The sequence below is a fragment of the Bubalus kerabau genome, chromosome 11, assembly GCF_029407905.1.
Source record: "Bubalus kerabau isolate K-KA32 ecotype Philippines breed swamp buffalo chromosome 11, PCC_UOA_SB_1v2, whole genome shotgun sequence".
Lineage (NCBI taxonomy): Eukaryota > Metazoa > Chordata > Mammalia > Artiodactyla > Bovidae > Bubalus > Bubalus kerabau.
The window spans coordinates 68554501-68565534 of record NC_073634.1 but is presented as its reverse complement, the minus strand read 5'-3'; the positions used below and the strand labels follow the sequence as shown (position 1 = coordinate 68565534).

General features: G+C 36.7%; 2 long non-coding RNA genes across 2 annotated transcripts in view; one reads left to right on the top strand and one right to left on the bottom strand.

Moving 5' to 3' along the window:
* Positions 1-3478: 3478 nt before the first annotated feature.
* On the bottom strand, positions 3479-5136 carry LOC129622480 (uncharacterized). Its single transcript, XR_008700010.1, has 2 exons — positions 4465-5136; positions 3479-4283 (listed from the first exon to the last, which is right to left on the bottom strand). It is a non-coding gene; the product is annotated as an uncharacterized LOC129622480 (long non-coding RNA).
* A 695-nt stretch (positions 5137-5831) lies between these two features.
* LOC129622479 (uncharacterized) overlaps positions 5832-11034 on the top strand; it is a 28317-nt gene continuing 23114 nt past the window's right edge. Inside the window, exons 1-2 of the long non-coding RNA XR_008700009.1 lie at positions 5832-6119; positions 9294-9480. This is a non-coding gene — a long non-coding RNA (uncharacterized LOC129622479). The remainder of the gene's footprint in view (positions 6120-9293; positions 9481-11034) is intronic.

The window sequence follows — 11034 nt, the reverse complement described above, 5'->3', positions numbered from 1 at the left end:
AGGAACATTTTGATATTGATTTAGAAAATACCCTTTGGGGGATTTGGTGTCTGGTAATCTTAGTTTTGAAAAATGCAGAGATCGATACAGATCCCTCATTTTATATTAGCATATTCATTTTTTAAGAAAACATTTAAATGATAAAAATAAGACTGCCTGATATGTTCTGGGTTCTATGCCAAACAGATTACATATAATATCTTATTTAGTCTTCATGATAACTGTATGAGGTGGGTACTATTATCATATTTATTTTATAGACAAGGAGACTATGGTACAGAGTTGTGCAATTTGCCAGAATCACACAGTTTGTAAGAGGCAAGGTTGTGATTCTAATCTGGGCTACATAGCTATAGAAGTCAAGCTTTTATAGCCTCTAACCATCTGAGTTGAAGCATATTTTGTGCTGTGACCTAAAGTTTCTATTTTATAGTTTGTTTTTATTTAGCAATAACTTTTAGGAGTTGAAATTGAAGTTAACAGAGTTTTTTCCCCCAATTAACTTTCTGTCTTTAATTTTGGTGTTAAATGGATAATGTGACTTTAAGTTTTTTGTCTCTCATGATTTATTTTGGGAAATGCCAGACACCGAAAATAGATGAGAGAGTTTCATGATAGTAAACAACATTTTTTTCTTTGCCGTGGAATCATCATTTCATAATTCACTTAAGGAAATGTCATCATTGAAAGTAAAACCATTCAATTATCTTTTTGCCTTCTCATTACATAAAGTTTTATCTTTGACTAACTCAAGATTCTGGTGTTTTATCTAATGGTGAAGGAGATGGTTTCAGATTTGGAAGCATTCTGTTGCAAGATTAGTCAGATATGTCTGAATTGGCATCTCAGATTCACCAATATTTGGTTCTGTAATCTTGGGTAACTACTTAAGTCCTCTTAGAATCAGCAATTATCATTGGTAAAATAAGAAAAAATAATCAAATCATACATTGTTGCTATGAGAATTAAAATGAACAATGCTTATATAACACCTAGAAAAGGTTGTGACCTAAAGAAATATTACTCTCCAATATTAGAATATCCTAAGAATATCCTTCTGATTGTATTGATAATAAATATGGTTGAAAATGTGTCCCATTCTCCCTTAGAAAGGCTTTGGAAGTCCAGCTTTCAAAATTTGGCACTTTATTAGAAAATAATTCTAAAGTCCTGATCAAGCTCAAGTGTTAATATCATAAAACCCTTAAACTACTCCAGCTGAGCCCCAAACTCTGAACACGGGGAAACTTAACTGCTGTCAGAGATTTGCTTGATTGTTGGATATCAAGGGGACTCTTGAAATAAGAGGGAAAGGTAGTTTCAGTTTTCAGATTATGAACACTGTGGATTTTAAGAATTTTCTAGCTCTCTTGTGGATTGTCAGATCTCATTTGAACAAATATCTCAACCCACTCCTCAGCAACAACATATGTCATTCTGCCCTTTGAGACCTTGTCACCCACTGCTCCAAGACAGCCCACTTCCTCTGAGGCTATGGAAACTCAGCCTGTGTGTTCAAATAGCCTCTAGCTTCTTGCTGGTATGCAATAAATATTAATAATTATTCAATCAATCAATATGCCACCTTTCATAAGCACTAAATTTTTCTCAGTATAAAAATACAACTGACATTTTATTGAAATTTAAGACTTTTCCAGGGTTCACTTTTATCTTTGATCTGAGTATATGTCTATAGAAACATATATGCATGCCGATATCCTCTTAAAAAGGACTGTTAATGTAAAAAAATGTTTATTCTACCTCTTGACATCTCCCAGGTCTTTGCTTTCTTCACTTTTCATAATCATTCTTTGTCTGTATGTAATATTCTCATTGTCTTTAGAAGCATTCAACATGCAGCATGCTTGTAAGATCGAGCCTATTTAAAGATGTCATTTTAGTGAACTGTAGGAAATTGTCTGCCACTGAATACCGCCTCAAGATAATTCTGCTATGACCTTGTACCCAAAGGTTTGTCTCCTCTCTCAGAGTCTGCCCACTTAGAAACACAGTATTTAGTCAAAAACATTTGCTTTCTTTCTGAGGTTGTCAGAGTTAGCAAAGGAAATACGTGGCACCCAGTTAAATTAGAGTTTCTTCAAATAGACACGAATAATTTTTAGGATAAGTATCTCATACAATATTTAGGACATACTTATATGACAAGATTATTCATGGTTTATCAAAATTCAACTTAATTGGGGTTCCTGTATTTTAAGTGGTAACTTTATTTCTTCTACCTCTTCCGTGAATAAAATAAACTCAGTGCTGCTTCTGTCAACTCTGATTGGGCTCAATATTATGCCATTTGGTGGTGGTGGAAGGGGTGTTTGCTTTGGCATAAACACTGAGAGACCTTTGAACCAGAGACTGAGAACTAAGTCAGAAGACATGGTTTTGATACTGTGGAAGGGCTAAGAATATCAGACTATGAAGCCACAGATTGTAATTCAATTTTCTGATTCGTTTTACTCATTTTGCGTTAAAGGCAAAAGTGAAAATGACTTCATCAAAATAGTATAGGAAAGCAGACTACCTCTGGATATGTTATTCATTTATTCATTATTCTGTTTTTCATTCATTTGACAAATTGAAGGCCTACTATGTGTCAGAAACTGTGTGGCAGTTATAACAGTATTTCTATGCTTACACTTATGTTCAGGTTCAAGGGTATTGAGTGTACCTGGATATTAATGGTGATCATTTTGTATAGCAATGGCTGTGGATGCCTAAATCATGCTTCTTGCCTTTGAATCAAACATCAATAATAGGCATCAAGAGTACTCGTGATAATTAATGATGCATATTTTATTGGAGGTCTTTTCATTTCTCCTTTAAAGATAGCTATATACTTAGAAAATTATGTTATATCAATACCTGTATTTTTATAGCTATAGCTACATCTTCGAAAAGAATCTGTTTTCCCATAGCACTGAGTTAAATTATGATTCATCCTATATTCTTAGAAACCAGAAGGTCAAAATATTGTTCAGGTATATTGCTTCATCTGTCAGACATCAAAATGACTCCTATCAGCTGTCCTTCTTAATTTTTACATCATTTTTACCCATTTTGAGGTTATGGGGAATTTTACATGTATTTGATTGGATTCAGTCAAACAGGCTGTGCAGTTTTTACTATGCCTTGTAATTTTTTTCATTACAATAAAAAGCCTTTTAAATCACTGCTACTTAGAATTATATTGAAAATACTTGTGATACTTTTATATACAGTGAGTTTAATGCCAGGATGTGAAAGCAAATTGATTGTAGGCAATTCTGTGCTTGAGCACCCCAGAGTAAAAAGAATTACACTAGTAACCCTGGGGACCTCCTGCTCTCAGAAAGCCTCTGTATACTCACACATCCACTGGCAGGTGAAAAAAGAAGGGATTGCTTCATTCTGATCTGAAATTGTATAAACACATTTTAATTCAGGGAAATAATTTTTGAGGGAGAAAAAAGCACCTCAAGAGACATTTGTGTTTAATGTTTTTAATTTAGTAAAATGAGCTGCAAGGAAAGTACGTCGTCTCTGCAATAAGCCTTCAAACATCTATTAACGGTGACTTAAAGGCAGACAACTTGCCATCTGGAGGGTGTGTTGGGTATGGAGGGCTTGGATGGATCAGCAGAAAAAACCCTCAAGGACTTTTTACCTCTGACACCCTGGTTGGAGTGAGAAGTACTTGGGGCTTTTAACCAGAGTCTCTAATGACACAGACTTAAATCAGCTTGAGGAGCAGCTGACATGGTTTAGGAGTGAATTTAGACTGTCATGCAAGCATTAGAGAGAATGAATTAATATTTGGGGGCGGAGCCCGTGGCAGAGATTATGATCCCTGATGAGTCATTCTTGATTCCTCTTCCCTGGATCTTCAAGGTGAAATGTTCAGGGCACAAAAGAGTTCTTGGCTTTTCAATGAAAGCAAAATCCGTATGCATCAAGTTTGACTTTCGTAGGCAGACTAGCTTCATATGCTTATTCCCTTCCCTTCCCAAGCTGAGCTGTGCTGTGCTTAATCATTCAGTCGTGTATGACTCTTTGTGACCCCATGGGCTGTAGCTTACCAGGCTCCTCTGTAGGGATTCTCCAGGCAAGAATACTGGAATGTGTTGCCATGCCCTCCAGGTGATCTTCCCAACCCAAGGATTGAGCCCAGGTCTCCTGCATTACAGACAGATTCTTTACCATCTGAGTTGGGGCAGATACTAATATTAAGAGAGGCAGCAAAGGTGGGAAAGAAGAGATCGATACATTCTGTTGATGTGAACCATTCAGACCTGGAGGGGCCAAAAGGGAAAATATGTAAAGACTCGTGGACCTGGAGATAATGTGGTTCTAAATGAACATCAGGCCTTTCATAGAAAAGCACATTTCTATCAAGGATATGGCCTTGAACAGTTTCTAGAAGGAACCTCACAACAGTGGCCATGGCCACTAATAAGGAACAAAGCCTCTTACCACACCAGTTCCCTTAAAGAAGATGGCTCATCCAAGACCTTCCTTCTGGGAGTTCTTGCTTGTCCAGACAGCTCCACGATGTGTACCATACATATCAGGTGACAATGACAGACTTGTGTTTGGAGAAGCAACCCATACAGAAGGCTGTAAGAGGGCAGACCCCAGAACCTACTGCCTACCTTTGAATCCCAGCTCAGTCATTAATTAGCTGTGCGTGCATGCATGCTAAGTTGCTTCAGTTGTGTCTGACTCTTTGTGACTCTTATGGACTGTAGCCCACCAGACTTCTCTGTCTATGGGGATTCTCCAGCCAAGAATCCGGAATGGGTTGCCATGCCCTCCTCCAGGGGATCTTCCCAACCCAAGGATGAAACCTGTATCCTTTATGTCTCCTGGATTGGCAGGTAGGTTCTTTACCACTAGTATCATCTGCTGCTGCTGCTAAGTCACTTCAGTCGTGTCCGACTCTGTGCGACCCCATAGACGGCAGCCCACCAGGCTCTCCCGTCCCTGGGATTCTCCAGGCAAGAACACTGGAGCGGGTTGCCATTTCCTTCTCCAATGCGTGAAAGTGAAAAGTGAAAGTGAAGTCGCTCAGTCGTGTCCGACTCTTAGCGACCCCATGGACTGCAGCCTACCAAGCTCCTCCGTCCATCGGATTTTCTGGGAAGCCCCAATTAGCTGTGCAACTTGAGGCAAATTATAGAACCTCTCTGTGTCTCTGCTTCAACTATAAGATGGGAAGAACTAAATGAATATATATAAAGTCCTTGGTTGTGACCACCATATGCATCTAGTAGCCTGTGAGACTTCATGCTGAGACTGCTTGTTTACACTCATATACAGTTTAAAAACTGTATATGAATAAAAGTGTATGAATGTAGAGAGGCAATGAGAACATTTTTTATGTGTATGTTTATTGTAATACTTGCCCCTGACCACAGTGAGGACCTGACCAACAACAAACACACCAAATCATTGAAGTCCTTATAATAAAGTGTCATGTGGAAATATTTTTCAAAGGTGGGTTCTCAAGAATCATCTGGCCCAATATTTTCCTTTTATAGACAACTGGACCCAGAGAAGTGAGTCCTGTAGGCAGATATTGGTAGTGCCATCTCATCCTGTGCTGTGCCCATTCCATGACACCATGCTAACTTTGAGTCCTTATTAAAAACAGATTCAATCCAATAATTATTATGAGTCCCATCTTATGATCTTCATCTGGAACAGATCCTCTTTTATAAGTCTCCTGAACCATTCTCCAGATTATTCATCTGTGTATCTTGAAAGCTATCTATCAAAATGGTAGGGTTTATTGCCAGCACTTGGTCCCAATCATTACCACTAGTTAGTTACAACAGGCCTTGCTGGTCTTTCTCAAAGAGAATTGTTAAAATGTGTTACTCATGGGGCACACCTCACGTTTATTTTCCACTGTTCTTAACATCGATTCTATTCTTCCACCTGTCAAGGATAGTCACTTGGCTTCAAACACACCTTGTTATTTCTACCACAATAGCTTTGTTCCTGTTGTGTCTCTTACCTGGAATGGCCTTTCTGCTCCCACCCATCTTACTAGATTCTGCTCAGTTTTACCTCTCCCATGGAGCCTTTATTAAATATCCGAGCTCATAGCTGGTTAGTCAAAGCAGGTAAGGGTTAATGCTGCATTCTGTTTTGATAAATATCCATGGTATCTCAGCGTCTTTTTATGAATATTGCTGAACCGAGCCCTCTGGTCTTTTAGGCCAGAGCTGAGTATGTTTCTACATGCAGTCTGACCATCTGCACTGTGGACTAATGCAACTTCTTGTTGTCTGGTCTTCCCGAGAATGCATTATATAGATTGCTGTTCATTTAGAATGCAGCTGCCGGGGTCGTGACTCACACAGAGATTAATCATTACGCCTGGGTTAGCTTCATTACTTTGACTACCCATTACATCTTACCGAGATTATAAAATGTTGCTTTTAACTTACAAGGCCTACACCAGCATCCACTTATCTCCAAGACACGCATTTATGCTGTTTTCTTTGGTATTATCAGGTCACTGAAAATTGCTAGTATTTCCCATAAGCTTTGACTTCAAAAATTAAGTCATGCTGAAGCTGGCTGACACCAGATTGAGTAACATGTCTAGAAAAGAAAGTATATCATGTGTTTTATTATAAATAATATAAAATTTTACAGGGCACATCTGAAGAGGTGGGATGAAAATTTTAATAAAAGAACTGAGATTTTCTCAAATGTTCCTTTAAAATAATAACATCTTCATAAGAAAATGAAAGATTGTCTTGTAATTGGAGAGTTACTAATTAAAATACTACCACATTGGTACAAGCCATCTGTATTTTCTGTGGCATTTTTCCATTCCCTTCATAATATGAATTCAGTTCAACATTGAAAAAAGAGCAATATTCTAAAGAAAAATATTGCTACTGCTTCCATTACACAGTGAGCATAAATGGAAAAATTAAGAAAGAAGATATTTCTTAACAAAAATTGCTGTATAAATTCAACTAACAGAAATGAAAAAAGAATTGCTAATACATATATATATATCTGTATTATATATGTGTGTATATATATCTGTATATATATATACATATATATGGAAGAATATATATATATGTGGAAGAATATATATATTCTTCCATATATATATATGGAAGAATAATTATGGAAACATCATAGCCTGGCACACTTCTCCACTTGGATTCCCTGACGATTATATTTTAAGGAACTTTAAATCTTATAATATGTGTGACAGATGTGTGGACCTGAGGTGGAAATAGAAAATCAGCAATGTTATGAATAGTTGTATTTAAGAGCAAAGGTTGTATTTTAGAGTTTCAATCCTTGCATGAAATTTGGAGTATCTTATTTCCTTAATGAGAACTTAAACATACCTGTGGTTTTTGGTGCTGGTAACTAGGATGAACTTGTTACTGATTGATCTAAAAAATTTGATGAGGTCTCATAAAACATGACTGGCAAGTAAATGTAGAATTACCAATAATAACAAAAGTATAGAATGAATTTATTCTATGCTAGATATTGTTCTAAGCACTTTACATACAGTTGTTTAAACAACTGCATTAATGCTCACCATACTTCTCTGAGGTTGGCATAATTGCAATTTTCATCTTACATATAAAGAATCTGAGGCCAAGAGGTTAAGAAACTTGACCAATCACATAGCTGATAAGTGCTGGCACCAGAATTCAAACTCACATGGTCTGGCTCCTGAATTTATGTTTATAAACATGATGGCTCCTCTGTCCATGGAATTCTCCAGGCAAAGATACTGGAGTGGGTAGCCATTCCCTTCTCCAGGGAATCTTCCCAGCCTAGGAATTGAACCCAGGTCTCCTACATTACAGGCAGATTCTTTACCATCTGAGCCACCAGGGAAGTAGAATACAGGCAAAATTAGAGAGTATTTGTTTGTATGGGTAAAGTTTAAACCTTGACACTTTAAATGAGCAGAACTTGCACTAGTCAGCCAAGGATTAGTCACCATAAAAGACATAAGGATATAGAAAGAAAAAAAGCACGCAGATTCTTATCTTAGTTTTGGAATTAATGTGTCCCATGGATTCAATAATATTAGACCTTCTTTATTCTTTCTTGGGAACATTGACAAGAACTGTATGCACCAATGCCTTAAAATCTTCAGAAGAAGAATTCATCATTTTTAATTGTTATTAGGAAAATCGATACACTTATCTCCTAGCTCTGAGAAGTTTTCTCCTGTGTGATTCTTTTCTGTACCATTGGATTATCATTTCCTTTGACTGAGGACATTTCCTTTTTTAATTTTTTCACCATGTCTTGAATAGAACTTTTCACTCAGGAAAACTTTAATTTGTGTTGACGTGGTAAATGTAAAAACTGGGGTTTGCTGCAGTTTATCAAACACACACGAGTGCTTCTTATTAATAGGAGCTGCCCTAGTCTCAGGTACACGGATGACTTAGCTGTGGGCCCCACCCTTGAAGGACTTAGTCTCGTTGAGTTTACTCTGAGGCATTTACCTATCACAATCATTGCTTTAGGGACTGCCAGTCGTTTCACAGACTTCCACTCCAATGTCCTATCCCTTCTGGAATCAGCTTGTTCGTCTCATTGTTACCACCAAATCCTGTGAATTGGTGAAAACTTATCTGCCATTCATCATCTGGGGTCTTGGGCAAGTGCCATTTTGAGAAAAACCCTCTTAAAAAATTATTTATTTATTCATTTACTTTTGGCTGCACTGGAGTTTTGTTGCCTCATGTGGGGGCTACTCTTTGTTGCAGGGCATGGGCTTTAGGTGCTTGGCCTTCATTAGTTGTGACTCATGGGCTTTTGTTGCTCCACAGCATGTGAGATCTTCCCCGACCAGGGATGGAACCTGTATCCCCTGCATTGGCAGGCAGATTCTTAACCATTAGAACAAAAAAAAAATTCCTCTTAAAAAACACAAAACAAAGCCATAAAACATCATATATCAGAATAATATTTCATATCAATTTTATTTTGGCATTAATTTTTATTTCCAAAGATGGAAAGACCATAGTAAAGCATGCTGCAACACTGCTGAAGCATTTGCATTGTTTTGCCAAATGGAAACAGAACTTAAAGCTCTCGTCCTTACTTTCTGTGTTCCTGGTTTATATCTCAAATGGAACAAATTTGATCTAATAAGCAACTTAAGCATTTTAATTTGCTCTTATGTTCTATAACATCTCTGTCCTTTTTTTTTTAAATAAAAATAACTACTTGAAATTTGACTTTATTTTTTCCATGGTAAGATTTATAATTCTACTCTCATCACTCTACAGGGGGAAATAATGCATTAATAACACAGTTAGTGGAGAAGGAAATGGCAACTCACTCCAGTATTCTTGCCTGGGAAATCCCAAGGACAGAGGAGCCTGGCAGGCAGCAGTCCATGGAGTCACAAAAAGAGCGGGACATGACTTAGCGACTAAACAACAACAATACAATTATACAAAAGTCATAATTCAAGTAAGTAAATGTGCTGCAGAATAGTTCTTCATGATCTAACCTAGAGGTTGACAAACTACAGTACCCAGTTTGGTCTATTGCCTGTTTTTGTAAACAAAGTTTTATTGAAACATAGCTACATTCAGTCATATATTGTCTAGATCTACTTTTATACTACATTGACGTCCGACTCTGTGCGACCCCATAGATGGCAGCCCACCAGGCTCCCCCATCCCTGGGATTCTCCAGGCAAGAACACTGGAGTGGGTTGCCATTTCCTTCTCCAATACTACATTGACAGAATTCAGTAAATACAAAAGTGATCATATAGACCACAAAGGCTGAAATATTTACTATCTGGCCCTTTATATAAAAAATTTGCCAATCTCTTGTATAAACTGTTTCCATATAGACATGTGCTGCATTAAAAAAAAAAACAGCAAGTTTAAAATTATATTTAGCCAGCTTTCAAATAATTTTTGAGTATAATTTGCATAAAGTAAAGTGAAAGTTAACACTTTTAACTGATTTACTGATTTCATTGATGTGATGTAGACTAAGATTCTATTCAGATTTGTGCAATACACACAAGTTCAACAATTTTAACTTGTAACTAATGGTCTAAGATATATGGGACTAAAAAATGACTAAGAACAGTTCCAAAATTTGCTCATAATCTGGTTGTAGCAATTGCATACACACCCAAATAACTTATCACAGAGCTAATGCAATTAGCTGTATGTATTTGATGAATGAAAATGTTGAGAGGGAGAGGAAATGGTGGAAGTATTTTATGAATAGATGTTAGAAATCTGAAGGATTCTGCCAGCAGAGCTGAGGAGACATGCCATTTTAAATACAAAGAAGAGTGAGCAAATACATGGAAACAGGGTTTGAATATGTTGTTTGGGGTATGGAAAACCATTTAGAAAGAAGAGTTACTTTTGATGGAATGTATTTATCCTGAATTAAAAGAAGTCATTGTAAGAACTAATGATTTCCCTTTAGAAGGGATATAAGACATGGTACTCACCTTGGATAAGCTTAATTTTGAAATACAGGTACAAAACTAAAGCCCATAGCACCTTTTTTAAATAAGTAGAAGACTTGCATATTGAAAACTATGAAACATTGTTGAAAGAAATTAAAGAGGATCTGAATAAATTGAAAAGCATACATGTTCAGGGATTATAAGACTTATTATTCAGATGGAAATATTTCCCTTATTGATCTACAGATTCAATCTCTACTGAAATCCCAGTTGGCTTTTTTTAAAGAAATTGGTGGACTGATCTTAAAATTCATACAGAAATATAAGAAGTCCAGGATAACCAAAACAATCTTGAAAAATACTAAGTTGGAGGACTCACACTCACAATTGAAAAACAGTGCAAAATTTAAAATAATAAAGACTGTACAGATAAGAATAAACATATAGATCAGTCAAACATATAAAGCCAAGGATGACAAGACAACTTAATTGGAGAAAAATAGTAGTTTTAATGAATGGTTCTGGGACAGCTATATCCACAGGAAATAAATGAAGTTAGATCCCAATTTCATACCATATATAAT